Genomic DNA, 16,807 nt, shown 5'->3' on the forward strand with positions numbered 1-16,807 from the left:
TAATATTATTTTTATAATAATGTAATTCTTGATAATCTAAGATTAGCATAGATTACATCAGTATCCTATAGTGTGAGAAAGACATTTTTATGGAGTTGCAAGCAGCAGCATGTTTGCAGGTGTTTAATACAGGCTTTTGAGGAAATGTATGCATGACACACTTCTAATTTAATCTGCCTTCTTAACATTTCCTCCATCACTTTCTTAAGCCTAGATAATCAAAATAACAATAAAGTAAGCCCTGATTTGTAGTGTTTGCCAATTTCTAAGGTGTGAATGCTCACCCAGTAGGAGCTGGCTTCAGTACACCCTTGGGAATAACATTCCCTCCAGGGAGTGGGTAGGAAAGCATGCCCCCAGTTAGAGCCCTGTTTTAACTAATCCTTGTAAACTAGGTGCTGACCTCAGGCGTTTCTAAACTATAGAAGGCAGCTAAGTGGCACTACAGAGGATAGAGTGCTGGAACTAGACTCATCTTCCTGGGTTCAAATCCTGCCTCAGACACTTACTAGCTGTGTGACCCCAGGCAAGTCACTTAACCCTGTTTACCTCAGTTTCCTCATCTGTGAAATGAACTACAGAAGGAAATATCAAACCACTCCAGTATCTTTGCCAAGAAGCCCCAAATGGGGTCATGAAGAGTTGGGCATGACTGAAAAACAACTGAACAACAAGAAAAGAAAGCGGCTGGATAATTATCCTAATTCAATCCAATGCAACAAGTATTTCTTAAAGACCTAATGTACCAGGTATGATGCTCATCTCTGACAACACAAAACATTCCTTGCCTCATTGAGCTTACATTCTATTTATAATTAGAAACACTTCCTGCCTGATCAGCAGCTGAGCTCCCACAGTGAAATAATGCAAACCTGCCTGATCAAGAAAAGTGAATTAGCATCCTTGTCAGCCAATGATAAGTGTTCTACCCCTTTTACCTGCCCCCAAATCCACCAAATCTAACTTGTAAGACGTGAAGGACTGTGGAAGAGCCAAACTGCCTTAATCCTAGTCGAAACCCACTCCCATGACACATTGTGCAGTCTTCATTCCTTTCAGCAGTCTGCTAAGTGGAAATGACCTCTTGTTTCCTCCATCTCCCATCCTACCACCTTTCAGAAATGCAGACAAAATTACCCTAACAATGCCCTGAAGTTTCCCCCTAGTATTCAGTGTCAACACCAGAATGGCTATTAACCAGAAAGGGTGCTATAGAGATAGCTCCATACTCTAAAATGCTAAACATACCAATGAAATCTGTGAAAATCCATAATGAGGGATGTAACAATCTATAGACTTGTAACTTACACTTTTTTTTCAGTTGGATTGTGTTTAAGAACTTTATTTTCTGATTAGTGAGTCGGAAAGTTTGATCGGTTTTAGGGAGTGGGGAGTGGGGAGGGGAGAGGTTCTATTCCATCTGATAGGAGAAGGTGTTGAGATAGAAGCCTCAGGACTGCTGAGAAGTGTATAACTGTTACCGTCAGGCCATTTTTCTGAGAATCCCCGCTGCGGTGCCATAACCCAGCCTTGAAAAAGTGAAAAGTGGGAAACAAATAACATTATTTTTGTAAGGAATCGAAGCTCACTCTCCCCTAACTTTCCTGGTTGGAGTTCAAAGACACAGCGTGAGCACAAATCATAATCCCCTTGATTTTGCTTCTCTGGCCATCCTCCTGGGCCTCAGCCTATTGTTATACTTCCTAGTAAGGCATAACCACTCTTTTGAGTTAGAGAAGGCTCAAATGTCTAGGACGTTGATTTATTATAATCTGATGAAGGTCTATCTCCTCACATTTCCACACTCCTTACAACCAACCAGGCAGAGTTGAGCATATGGAGACACGGGCGAGGGTTCTCAATGTGCAAAGCCATAGTATGGAATCCCAAAAGAAAACACTTTATAAAGTGTCATCAAAGACATTGATTTCGCATTTATAAACAACATTTGATTGAAGGTGGCAGGGTCGATCGAGGACATTATAGGAGCCACAGATTTGAAAGAGGCCTGGGTTCAAATCTTGTCTTGGCCATTTCCTAGCTGGGTGACTATAGGCAGCCTCAGACACCTTGTCTATGAAATGAAAGCAGTGATACCAGCAGTTGTCGTGAAGCAATAATATATGTGAAACCCTTTGCAAATTTTAAAACACTCTTTAAATGCCAGTAATTTCTATTTGTTATGTGAGACAGAATCTTTAAGTAACAGAAAACATTCACAGCTCTCTAACCGGGGAGGGCATGCCAGTGAATGTAAGAAAGATGACTAGGATTGTCTTGTTCTAGTGATAACTCATTGAATATTTACTAATCAGCCTTCCAATTATTAGAACCACCTGATGACCACCTTCACTGTAGAATTTACACTTAATTTGCTGCCGGAGCTCAGTAGATAGGAAGCATGAAAAGAAAACAATGCTCGCTGGGACAAGTGGAGTTCTGCTTTGGTGAGAAGTGACAAGCAAATATACCAAAATCCCCTTGGTCAGCCCCATGACATGAGACGAATTGTCGATGTATGAACAGTCCCAAGCAGGAATTGTCTGGACATTTGTGGAAGTCAATGATTGACCTCTGAGACCTTGGATCCCATCCCACAGCCACTGATGCAAACCAGACACTAGCTGGGGTCTGTCTAGACACGGCAAATAAGGTGTTAGCATTCTACCCGCTGTTTCCCAGGAAAATGTAGCCTAATTTCTACTTGATATGAGAATTTAGGATAGAAGGTGGCTTAGCTCAAGGAGAAGATAAAAAAACTATCATTCTACTCAATTCCATGCAACAAACATTTATTAATCCTTTACAACTGGCTATTCATTGTACTAAGGATGTAAAGACAAAAAAAAAAAAAAAACAAAGCAACAGAAATCCATCCTTGCTCTCAAGCAGCTTACATTCTAATGACAGACAAGTTGATACAAAGTTTTATATACTTTATAAAAAGTGATTTTGAGAGTGAGAACACCAACTGTGGACTCTAGCAGTGGTCTTATGTGGGAGAGGGCAGATGATGTTCTCAGATACAGAGGTGAGAGGAAAAGGAAATGTTTTGACATAGTTGGGAGGCTTCTCCATTCCCATTGGGAACCTCCTTTTTTGCCATATACCAGAGAACTAGACCAAAGTTGAGAAAGGTTGTTTAAAAAAGCAATATCCGTGGAAGTCTGGAAGCCCTGAGTTCAAATACAAATCAAATCTGGCCTTAGATGCTTACTAGCTCTGTGACTCTGAGCAAGTCATTTAATCTCTGTCTACCTCAGTTTCATCAACTGTAAAATGGAGATCATAACAGCACCTACTTCCCAAGATTGTTTTGATGATCAAATGAGATAATATTTATAAAGGGCTTAGCACAGTGCCTGGCATGTGGTAATCATGCTTATTTCATAGATGAAATCCTTATTTCTGTGGACACAGAGCCCTGCTCATTGAAAGACACAAAACTGAGAGATGCTTACCTCCTTCATCCTCTCACTTCCAAGTTCAAGTCTACAAACCAAATCCCATTAGAATCCTTTGACCCATCCTAACATCTGGTCAATTATTCTTACAGAGTGTGAACCCTCTGAAACCCTGGCAGAGGCTGCACCACTCCAGAGCTTCTAGCAAATGGGTCAGAAATGCAGCCCTCCCTCATATCTCTTCTTGATCTCCTCATAGTAGATCAGCACAGGCTCTCATGCCAGTCTTCTTGAAGGCAGCGGAAGCTACTCCAAGAAAGACTATACTTATGCTCTCCACATGCTTATACAGGTGAACACAGGTGTACCCAGCAGCCAGAATGCTCATCTATTAAACAAGAGCATAGTTTCCCATTCATTCTAATAAAAATGAAATATTCTATATGATACAGAAATATAATGAGTTAACCAAGTTTTCCACTCTCTTGACCCCACATGCTTAAATATCCCAATGGATCCATGCTAGCTTTGTTGTCTAGATTCTATCCTACAGCACGTATCACTCTCTATCCATGGCTCCCCATTGTGTGCCTCTTGTTCACACCCCCCACATAGACACACACATAGAGTTTACCACGAAAGGTATATGTGACATACTGAAGTTCATCTTAGTTTTCTGTATCACATAAAACAAAATAAAATCAGACCATTTTAGTTCAAGTGGAATAGTATGTTATAGGGCTTTAGGTCAAGCATAATATTTCCCAGGTTGGATGGAAATGAGAGATGCTATGGCATAATGGATAGAGTTGACTGAGGAGTCAGGAAAATCCAGATTAAAATCCTTCCTCTGACACATACTGTCTCTTTGGCTCAGATGGTTATTATTCAGTAGTTTTCAGTTGTATCCGACTCTTTGTGACCTCATTTGGAGTTTTCTTGGCAAAGATCCTGGAGTGATTTGCCATTTCCTTCTCATTTTACAAATAAGGAAACTGAGGCAAACAGAGCTAAATGACTTGCCCAGGGTCGCACAGCTAGTAAGTGTTTGAGGCTGGATTTGAACTCAGGAAGATGAACCTTCTGGACTCCAGGACCAGGTATACACTGCACCGCCTGTGTTTGGCCCTGCACAAGTCATAATCTCTCAGTGCCTCAGGCAAATCACTAAGTCTGATGTTTTCAATTGAAAGAAAGGTCCCGATCTCCATTGATAGAGGGATTTCTCCCCTTTAATGAAATCGTGGATGTGGACCAAAACAAATGAACCAGACCAAAATCATGGGAAAAGTAGTTGTAATATTTCTCCCTTGACTGGCACAAAGTTAGGGAAGGAAGTGTGGGTTTTTATTCTATACATTTTCAACCAGTAAAAGCCTGCTTTTATCTGGCATTCCAAAAGAATTTTTCCCCTGTTGTATATATCAGATTTTTGCTGGTAGCTATAGCCTTAATGATACCTGGTAAACACACAATCATGTCAATTTGGGACTTTTGCACTAAACATTTTTCCCCTTCCCTTGCCTCTCCCACAGAATATCTTTAGAGAGGTCTACAAAGGCTACCTTTCATTCCTTTCTCGATACAGCCCTCCAAATTAATGGTTTCTATTAATTAACAAGTAAAGCTGAAAAAAGGTAAAAAAAAAAAAAAATGGAGAGTACAGTGTTTTTCATCCAAAGGTGCTCTGCTTTAAAAGATGTTAAACAGTGGAGCCAGGTTTTAATGAATTCAGAGATAGGTTTTAATTAGGGTTGACATATGAACTGAGCAGCCCCATAGGCCCCCATAACATGAAGGGTTCTTTTGAGAACTAAAACCTAGAATTATTCTCTGTAATTAGTGTTCTGAATGAAAAGATACAAATGGCATATTTGGGGTGCTGGGAGAATACTAATGCCAACTTCAGTCGCAGCAGGCAACCAGAGCTTGCTCCCTGCCATTGGCTGACGGAGCTCCGGGTTCCCAATAGTAACCTTGTTGGCATCCAATCAGCAAATGAAAGGTGCCAGGATGATGTGTTTGCTCCTTCTCCACAAAGACTTGGGATAATTTAACTTCCTACTCATTTACTGTCTGGATCAAAAGGCATTTTGTATTCGGTGTGGCTACAAAAAACAGCCCTGATGGCTGCTGCCATGTCAGATCTGATTGAAAAATGGTAGGCGAGCTGCCTGTGATGCGGTTCAGGTAGGACTTTCTAGATGAGAGTGAGTCAGAGGACGCACAAGAGAATGGGCCAGCTTTTAGGAGGAGATCATGTACCTTGTTAATTAGCCAGCACATCATTGACTGCCTTCAACAGGGAAATTCATTTCACGTCCCCGGTGATGAGGTGGAATTCCTGTAACTACTTCTTTGATACAGCTCAGGAGAGACAGAATGGGGTTATTTTAAAATATTGCCATAACCTACAGCTGTAAAAGCTTCCCCCAAAACCAAAACCTCCTTCAATGCCTGATAATAAGTGAAAGAGAAAGAAAATGGAAACTCTGCAAAATGTGGTTCACAGTAGTTTGGCCACCATTTCAGTACTTTCAATAATTATATTGGATTAGGGTAGGGATACTTAACACTTTGAGGGGAAATTAATATAATATAATATAATATAATATAATATAATATAATGCAATATAACATAATGCGATATAATACAATATGATATAATATAATATATGTGTACAAATACATATTTTGATTACCAAAAATAAGGAAGAAATTCTAGCAATGCACCTTCTGATTCTACCCAGATAGATTTATCATCAGTATCATCTCCTCCTCTTCTGTGTCTTCTTCTTCTTCTTTTTCCTCTTCTTCCTTGCTATCTTCTCCTCCCCTCAGCTTTCCCTCCTTCTTCCTCCTTCACTTTTTCTTGCTTCTTTTCATCTTCTTGTTTCTTATACCCATCTTGATCCTTTTCTTCTCCTTGATCTTTTCCCTCTCCTCCTCTTTTCACTGCCTCTTCCCTTTTCTCATTTTCCTTCTCCCTAATCCTGTTTCTTCTCTTTTTCCCACACTTTTCTCCTTCTTCTCCTCTTACTCCATCAACATGGTTACAATTCCTATTTGTTTCTAGTACCCTGGGAAATTCAAGCGATATCAAACAGGATCCCACCCTCTTAGAACCCATAATCCAAAAGGGACAATGCCAGTGTAGGCCAGGATATAACTGGAGGCATAAAGACTGTAAAGTGATTCTGCCTATCCTGAGTAAATATTAGAGCAGAAATACATTATAAAACAAACATTTATTTATTAGATAACATCTAGCATTTATTAAATAGCGGTAGTTGTGAAATCTGCATATTTTTGTAGTCAAACCTTCATAGTTTATAAAGCCGGACCTTTTGTGGGCAAAGGAGATTTTAATAAGGAAGGAAGTGTGTTTGTTTGCTTGAAAGAGGATGCAAAGAGCCCTGGCTCAGCTATAAGAACACTCAATGAAGAATACAGTAATTAGATTTACGGGAGAAGCAGTGAAGAGGAAGGCTCATCCATTAACTTAGCTTTAAAAACACCTCCCCCTCACCAAATTGCATGTTTCTGATATTAGACATTTCAAATTCAGAAAACTACCTGAAGATATTCTGCCTGGGAAAAATGAATCATCCTAGTGATTTCAAGAAATCAGAAATTCTTCATAATTTTTAAAAGATGAAAAACAGACTCTCAGTACTAAAAACCTAGGATTTTTAGGAAGGTTCAACAAACAATCTCCTTTTCACAGCATCTGCCACAAACAAGCTTTCATCCTCGTCAGAATGAGCCATGGAGATGCCTTTCACACTGATTTTATTGTGTAAACCATACCATGTAGGACAATTAATAAAGTGACTGATACTTGTTCACCTTCTAATGTTCCTGGACAGCTTTGCATACTATTCTTGTAAAACTTCCATTTTCAGTCCATTTCCAAGCACTTGCTTCCTCTTCCGGATCAAATATTCTCCCAAATAAAAAGATTTCACAGGATAGGATAGGATTCTGACATCTTCCTTTGGAGCATTTCATTGATTGACCCCTGGTGAAGAAAAGGAAAGTCAGCTGATAAGAAGTCAGCTCACTAGAAGGTCAAAATGATAAGACAAGGAGAGAGAGAGAGAGAGAGAGAGAGAGAGAGAGAGAGAAAGAGAGAGAGAGAGACTTTTTTATTCCAACTTAAAAAAATCCATCATAGCAAATGAAAGAAAGGTCTATATTCTATGAAGAGGAAACAGTTCTCCTTTGTGAAAGAGCAAGATGTGGATAGTCTGGCATCCTCTTGTGAAAATGAACCAGAAGAGGGCCTTGCCTAGCTCAAACTACACTTGGAACAAATTCCATTGAAAGCTCTATGGATGGAGGATGCAGTGTGGAGCGCAGGCCTACTGTAGGTCCTAGGATGGTATACCCATCCCACGGAAGGTTTGCCATAACTCAGGAACACTCAGAAGCAAGATAAAGGGACAGTAGTTGATGTGGAGAGGAACTATGGAAACATGCCTTTGTTTGCGGGGAAGAGAGGGGAAATGTACTCCCCTGGATGTTAGCACCCTGGGTCAAAGCCCTATTTGTCCTTTGATAGTTACTATTCTACATAAGAAGTAACATGAGCTATGATTACGAGGTACTAATTCACTCTTCTCTTTGATATCTGGACTAATTCTAGCGTGTAAAATATTTTATTATTAATAAGAATAAAAAGATGATGTCATGGCTCATACACATGCACATATACACACATACTCATGCATGAGTAAGTATTAATATAGCTTCTTCTAAGCACTAGCACCAGTCAAAACCCAGTCAAAGCATAAACTTAGACCATTAATTGATAAAAGGCATTAAAAAGCCCTACATATCTACAGCACCACCTTGTGGATCTTCATGAGAAGAGAGCTGGATTTAGAGGCAGAGCATCTGGGTCTGAACCCTGTTTCTGCTCTTTCCCACTTTGGTGATCCTTAACTCTCGGATGTCTCATCTGGAAAATGAGGAAACCCTAACTTGAATTCCAACTAGTTGACTTCCAAAACCCTCCCCGTTCTAAAACCATGACCATTTCCTACATGATGATGTTTTTCTTCTACTGTTGTTAATTTGTCTGCCTTCATCAGGCCATAGAGTTCATTTCATTTTCTTTCCCAGAAATGTCAGATAATGAAAGAAAAGAGAATTAACATGAAAACTAGCAAAATAATCAAGGAAAAATCAGTTTTTATGACATATGAGTGAGATTTACATTCTAGTCAAAGAAATGTAGAAAGAGATTCATGGAGGAAAATAATGGATCCTAAGCACCATGCCACACCTAAGGTATGCCATACCTGAGAACACAGTTCTGAAAGAAGGAGCATACCCCCCTCCTTAGGAACACTCCTTGTCCCAGGGCATCCTGCTAAAATACACAGCTAAAGTGCACACTGCCACACATCTGTGAAGAATCACTATCAACACATATCTCCTTTCAACGAGTCTCTGGGTGCCACACTCTGCTTTTTTGATGCAACCAATTGACAGAAAATACACACTTGGAAAATTGCTTCAGCTAAAAGAAAAACTCAATGAAATTCCATCTTCACTTTGATGCTGTACAAGGTAGTAAGAGTTTTTATGTCTGTTAGCAGAACAACTACAAAAATAATTGGGCCACCTTCCTGGAAATCAGTTTACAGGGATAAATAATTAGACCTTTAATTGTGACGCAAGAGAAAAGAACTCTCCATTGGAGGATTGATATGAATAGAAGAAGAATACACACACACATACACATATACATATACACATATAAACATACATAACTCATATGTACACACATATACATATATAAACACATGTGTGTATACACACATACCATACATACATAGATAGTCTAGTCTGGGCCTGTGAACTGTTACTTCATCTCTCTAAGGAATGGGTCTCCTTGTTCATAGGCATCATCCCACTAGTACAGAGCTACCACCCCAGCACTTGATATCTTAGAGAGTTGCTGGAAGGGCTGAGAATCTCCAAGTGTCAGTCACACAGTTACTATGAGTCAGAGACCAAAGGTGAACCCAGGTATCCCTGCCTCTAAGGCCAAAGATCTATGTACCACATCATGCTGCCTTTCTCTCAAGGTTTATAAATGGATTAAAAACAAACAAACAAACCATTTCTCTAAGCAAAACCATAAATACCCTTAACATGTATAGTTCTAAAAAACTATAAATCCTCTTTAGTCTGTTTGCCAAGCTTTTTAGCTTTTCTATGTAGGCATTCCACTATGGAAGGAAAGAGGGAGGAAGGAAGGAGGGAAGAAAGGGAGAGAAGGAGGGAGAGAAGGAAGAAGAAAGGTAGGAAGGAATGAAGCAAGGAAGGAAAGAAGGAAGAAAGAAAGAAAGAAGAGAGGAAGGGAGGGGGGAGGGAGGAAGCAGTAATAGAATTGTAATTCTCCTTTCTTTAAAGTTTAAACCTAATGACACATCTAGATGCGGATGCCATAGAAGTCAAAATATTTTTATTACCATTTTCCTAACCAAAATTCCATGATTTTCCTCCTTCACTCTTTGTTTATTTACACCAAGAGAAATCCAAAGTACACGTTGATGTTGGAATATCGTCAAAGGCAGCAAAGGTGATAGTGCTGCAGCACTGAGCCTATGACATATAGACCTTTTCTATTCCCTAATTAAGGGGTAAGAAGCTGTGGATAGATGACCTGGAACAAATCCCCACTGGGACAGTTGCTACCAGGCTTTGATGAATATGGGGATGACTGAATGAAAAGAGCTGACACTGATGGAGAACTTCAAAGTCTGTGAGGGACTTTATCCATTTCATTTCATTTGATCCCTACAATAATCTTGTAAGATAGTAAGTACAGCTATTGTTATCCCCATTTTGCATATGGGTAAACTGAGGTTTTAACAAAGCCATACAATCACATGTCAGAAGTCAGATTCGGACTCAGCTTTCTCTGGACACCAAGCTCAGGGCTCCTGCCACTCTATATTGATTCCCATACCTGGTCCATGTTGACTATGTTGGACTCATACATAAATCAACTTCCATAGAGCTAGGGAGTGCTGAGGTGAATTGAATCTAATTTAATTCAATTGAACTGAACAGAATTATATCATCCACATTATCAAATGATAGAGCAGAAAAGAATGCTAGATTGGGAATCAGAAAACTTAGGTTTGAATCCCAGCTTTGCTATCTGACTGACTGTGTCCAACAGGCAGTTGCCTGCCCTCGCTGTGTCCCACTTTCCTCCATTGTAGAAGGAGGAGCTGGAAGCTGGTGGCTGCTAAGTGTCCTTTCAGATTTGGGGACTCTTTACTTTGTGACGTATTCAAACTTCTCTCATCTGCAAGCGCGGTCCTCTCATTGCTTCAGTGATTCTCCTGACTCTTTAAGAGTACATGTGTGTACCTTTCCACTGTGACTGGATCCCAGGTACTCTGGAAGGTCCCTTCCTCTTCCATTAGGTGACTGTGTTGCTCTGACACCAGTGGTATCAAAAGTCTATCAGGGAAATCTCAAAAATGGCAGGATTGCTATTTCCATCACATTGTCATCAGATATTATTCTCCAGAACAGCTACAAGTCAAATGACTCAAGGAATCAGGAGCCTTCCCTTAAAGGACCTCGGGTGATGCTACTGCTGTTTAGTTGTTTGGTTGTTCGTTTGTTTGTTTTTTTTCCGTTGGGTCTAACTCTTCATGATCCCTATTGAGGAAGAGATATTGGAGTGCTTTGCCATTTCCTTCTCCAACTCACTTTATAGATGAGGAAACTGAGGCAAACAGGGTTAAATGACTCACTTGGGATCACATAGTTATCAAGCGTCTGAGGTTGGACTTGAACACAGGAAGATGAGTCTCCCTGACTCCAAGCCCAGGGCTCTGACCACTCTAACTTGCTGCCTTGGGGGATAGGCAATACCTGTTAGTAGGTTCACCATGTTTCTATCTTGACCCTGTGGGAGGTACGACAGGAACATTTGTCTCCTAAGGTTCAAAATCCCCAGTGATCCTAAACTTGTAACAGCTCTGAAGACAGCCCTCCTGATTGTGCTCTTAAAATTATCATACCTTGAGAACATTTGACAATTTGAACCAAAAGCAGAACAAAGAACTATACTTGAAGAATAAATAGCAAACAATAAGCCTTTCGTTAATTCATTCATTTATTTATTTAACTGGGCCCTGGACCTGGAGCCTAGGAGACCTGAGTTCAGCTGTCTAGTTGAACTAGCTCTGTGGTTCTGGGCAGTCACTTTACTCTGTCTCAGTTTCTTCACCTGTAAAATGGGGATAAGAGCACTTCCCTCCCAAGGTTGCTGTGAGGACATAATATTGGTAAAGCACTTTGCAAACCTCAAAGTGTTACATAAGTGCTTGTTATTTCTGTCATTGTTAATACTATTCATATATGTATACATATATATACACATACATACATACATATATACATATATACGCATATACATATACATATTTTAAAAGACTTTTTTTCAAAGCACATTGCTGGATTGTTGCATTATAATTCAATTAAAAGAGCGATGATATATGGGAATTACCAAGTCCTTTCAGGTTTGCAATGTACTTTACATATATCGATCCTTGTAATGATGCTATGAAATCATCATGTGAAATCGATGCTATTGTTATACTCATCTTACAGATGACAAAACTGAAGCTGAGAATGGCTGAGTCACAGGCCCAGAGTCACACAGCTAGGAAGGCAAGCATGAGGAGTCCCACTGAGGTTTTCTTCCTGCTGGGTCCAATATTCTATACATTACTATACAATATTCTATACAATATTCCTCTAGGAGCCTGGCGAAGGGAAGGGGGGAGGAATGTAGTAACGCACATTGCCAACAGATGCTTAAGCAGGCCTGGCCCAAGATTTACCGTTGTTGGGAACTTTCAATATGGCAACTCTCTCTACCAAAGAATATTAACATCTGTAGTTTAGAATCTGAGAGCCTTGTGGCCCCCAGAGAGGTTAAGGAATTAACCCAGGGGACTTGGACCCAGGTCTACCCAACTCCAATGCATTCTGCCTGTCTTTTTCTTTGTTTATTTTCCTAACTTCACAAAAATCAAGCAAAATCCCAAATATCTTTTTGTGCGGTTTATTTAAAAAAACAAAACATTTTATTTCTTTCAACAGGACTGTGCTTCTCTTATAACCAACCTATTTGTGAGAAATGGCCAAACATTTGATAGTTCTGTAATTATCTACATGCCAGGTTGTTGGAACAGAGTTTCTAATTGTGAACACTTTCCTTTAAACACGAACCACCCTGATGGATGGAAAGAGTTAGGTAACGACAGATGGCTAATTGAAAAAGAGCAGTTTCAGGGGGCAGAGATTGAAGGCTTATAAATACATAGAGCTCAAAATTTTATCCAATCTTTTATCATTTTCTTTAAATAGCAAGAGATACACAGTTCATATATATATATATATATAATATTTGTTAGCCTTTTTAATAGAGCCAAATTTCTTAAGATTTTTTTTCAGATTCTTATAGTTCCTTTGAAGATGGCTCAATATTTATACACCTCTTGTCCCTGGACCATTGTCATTAACCATATATTATGATGTTATGTCAAAGATCTATGATTAAGTGGAGAAAAGCAAAAAAGTTAATAAGACAATATGACAGTTCAGTAATATGGGCTCTAGATTTATGGGCCATAACTTTGATTTTAATTATTCTTCCCTTGTGATTAGGTCAATCTCCTATGTTCCAAAGCAACAGTTCCTAATATCTTAAATTATATTATGTACATCTTTTTAATACCATCCAACACATATTGGTTATGTCTTTTCTTTGAAAAGCAATACTAGTCTTACAAATTATTTTTTGATGTCTGTATTTTTCACATTCCTCATCGTGTTCTTTTGTGATGAATTAATTATTATATTTCATTTAACTTTCACTTCCAAAAGCAAGATTTGATATTTCTATAAAATATTAAGCTGAAAAAGTGGTAGATAAAAAATGAGTCCATTTTTTTTTCCTTTTCTATCAAAAGTTATACTGGAATAATTCTATTTATAAACTTAAGAGGGCACCAGAAATCAGTATTTAATGTGTGATTTTGATACCTTTCCCAAAGTGAACAGATGCGCCCAAATGGTCAGCCTACAGTCATCAATCTTGTTCCACATTCCTGTTTACTTTTTCGTATAAATCAAGCACATTCATTAAGTATTATTGGCCCTGTAACGAGCCTGTATTTTCCCTTGAAAGACTTCATTTCACCATTACATCATACAAGTGTATGTGGATAGTAACTGGGGCTATAGAGAATATAAATTCCTTAACTCGAGTGGTGTATTTTTTTTTCATTTTTTTAAAGCACCAGAGACTGCCCCACTTAGAAAATCCATCTGCAATACATTTTAGAGCAAATGACTTCATTTCTAGACAAGCCACATGAGACTTTCCCTATACAAATCAAACATTAGTAATGAAAAAAGTGATTTTGGAGCAGAAATTATTAAACTAGTAAAGTATGTTTACTTTTCGGATTAAAGAACTTGCCAGCTGAGTAGGACTTTTTTTTTTTCCTTCCTTCATTAAAGGTAAAAAGAAACCTTTGCCATTCGAACTAGAGAAATCCAGCTTCATAATTTAGCATGCCAGTTACAATGTAATTTCAATCTTGGAATTGTTATTTTCCAAAGTTAAGATCACCCTGGAGAAAGGATCCATATCTTAATGGTCAATGCACCAGGAAGCTGAGTTCTTTGGATATTCTGACAAGTAGTTAAGGTATATGGTTACACAGTCAAACTTCATTCAAAATGTACAACTGATAAAGCAAATAGATGCTCACTTACTACTCCTAGTGGCTGAAGCAACAAGTCACTTTTTTAACAGTTGAGTGAGAAATCAACTCAAAGGAAAAGGCATAATGCTCTCTCTATAAGATGATCGTTTGTGAGCATCTGATTTCACCATTTTCCTGTCCTCTGTTTTCACTTGTTTTCTCTTCTGCCTAAGTTGCTTTCTACACACACACACACACACACACACACACACACACACAATACACAAGTCCCCTTCCCCGATACTCTGATGGATCCATGATCTTATTGATACGGGTATTTCCCATGGGGCTCCTTGACATGGATCCTTCCATATTACAACCCTTCCATGACTTCTCATCTCACGTGACTCACATCCAGGTCTCCCTATGATTCACAGGGGATTCCCTCAACAAATTGGGAGACTTCCACCTATTCTCTTAACACTGCATGGATACCAAAGGAGAATGAAGACTGTCCTTTGGTTATCCTGCTTTCTCACTATATGACTTGCCTCTCCCCTTGTCAGAGAAATGTGTGACCCATATATCAATATGGGAATGTGTGGCCATAGCCAATGTTTTCATTTCTTACATAGGATGTTGTTATATACTGTGTCTAAGTAAACATGGGCAAGTATGTGTTTTTAAAGGAGATTAAAGTTAATAAATGCTTCCTTAGAAGTAATTAACTCCAGAATTGGAGAGCAGAGTGCAGATCAGTGTAAGAGGCCATTAGCCCTAAGACCATTTTGTCATTTTCATTTGAATGAGATAAAATGTTATTTTGCTCAATTTACTCTGTTCCTAATACGAAAGGATCCACACCCCATTGTGTGTGAGTAACAAGTTAATGCTTTATTCGAAAACACAATAATGGGAAATTCTGATAAATTAAAGCAATATATGTTGAAAGTAGGCCTTAGAAAAAATGTTTCCATGTGATAATTACTAAACTAGTTTTTGTGAACCAGCAAACTTTAGCAGAAATATTGAGTCATTGCAACGGCAGATCTTGTTAAAACAATTATAAGGCTATTTCAAAAAAAAAAAAAGTAATTGTATTTGGTTAACATGATAAGAATTTGGACATTCAAGCAAATTTTTAAAAATGAATTTAAAATATCTCGGTTTCATTGGATTATAGGACCTAGTACTGAAAGGGGCTCTAGAGATTTAAGGAAATTCAACAGTCATTTATTAGGTGTCTGGAATATACAAAGCAGTATGGGAGACAAAAAAAAACAAACAAACAAACGAACAAAAAACTGAACTAAGTCATAGTCCTTGCTTCATGAACCTTACAATCTAATGGGGAAATCAGATACAAATACAGTTAACTACAATATACAATAATATAAAATAACTTTATTAGACAGGGATGAAGTCGCTCTATCAGGTCTAGGCAAGGAAGATTTCAAGGAAAAAAAAGATTGTGAAGGCTTTGAGAAGTTGGACTTTTACTGCTTGGCTTATTAAAGAACATTAGATTCAACCCCCTTCATTTCACAACAAAGAAATTACTCAAGGTCCCACAATCATGATATCAGTTGTCGAACCCCAATATATTACAGAGCCTGTTCTAAGAAAGAGACAAACGAAATTAGGGTGCAGGTGTTTGCAGTTTAATTTCTTTCAAGCTGGCTTGGCATGCATTGCATGGGAGTTTAGTCCAAAACTTGGAGTCCCTAAGGGGGCCAGTTCAGAACTCGATCAATTTGGGATTTGGGGGTACAAGGTTATATACCTTTTCAACAGGGGCCCATATCAACCCACCATCATTCCAGACCATTCCCAGCCTTGGTTTATCTAGATGGAAGTATCTGTCTTCACCCAAGCCTGAATATGATAAAATCAGTTCAGGTTTGGGTCGGGTTTGACCAGGATAAGAAGATTCAACGCAATCTCATTATCAGTGAAGTCCTTCAAAGCAGAAGGTTGCGGGGTGGAGCTCTGGCTCTAGAAATCATTTTTCACACAGTAAATATTTCGGAAGTATCTTCCATTTGCCAAGCGCTGTACTGGTGTCTCTAAGGATAGGAAGACCAAACTGTACCAGTCTCTGCTGGACCTGGTTGTGAAGGACTTTAATATCAGACAGAAATGTGTCTATGATCCGAGGCGAAATAGGCAGCCACTGGAGGTTATTGAGCCAGGGAATGAACTGAGCAGACTTGTGCTTTAAGACCATTGCTTTCATGGCTAGTGAGGAGACCATGCGCTCCAATGTTCCCAGTCAGATAGATAAGGGCTTCTGGGTAACAAACACCGGACGGAGCATTGAATCCACGTCCTCTGATTCTAAATCAATTGTTTGTCCTTCTATTAAAGAAAAGAGGTGATTAAGGGTTATGTTTAACTCAAATGTATTTTATTATTTCACTTACTGGGTTTCTTCTAACTCAGAGCACTCAAAACTTGGATCAGACATTCTATATGCTAATTATTTTTATTTTATCCTCTGAGAGCAGGCTAGCTTCTTCTGTAACCCGATTTTTATGAACCAAGACACTAATTAAGTAGACCTTGAGAATATACTTCATTCAGAGTTCATAGTCTTAATGTGTGTGTGTGTGTGTGTGTGTGTGTGTGTGTGTGTGTGTGTGTGTG

Source organism: Vombatus ursinus, unplaced genomic scaffold, assembly GCF_900497805.2.
Source record: "Vombatus ursinus unplaced genomic scaffold, bare-nosed wombat genome assembly UNPS02014804.1, whole genome shotgun sequence".
Classification (NCBI taxonomy): domain Eukaryota; kingdom Metazoa; phylum Chordata; class Mammalia; order Diprotodontia; family Vombatidae; genus Vombatus; species Vombatus ursinus.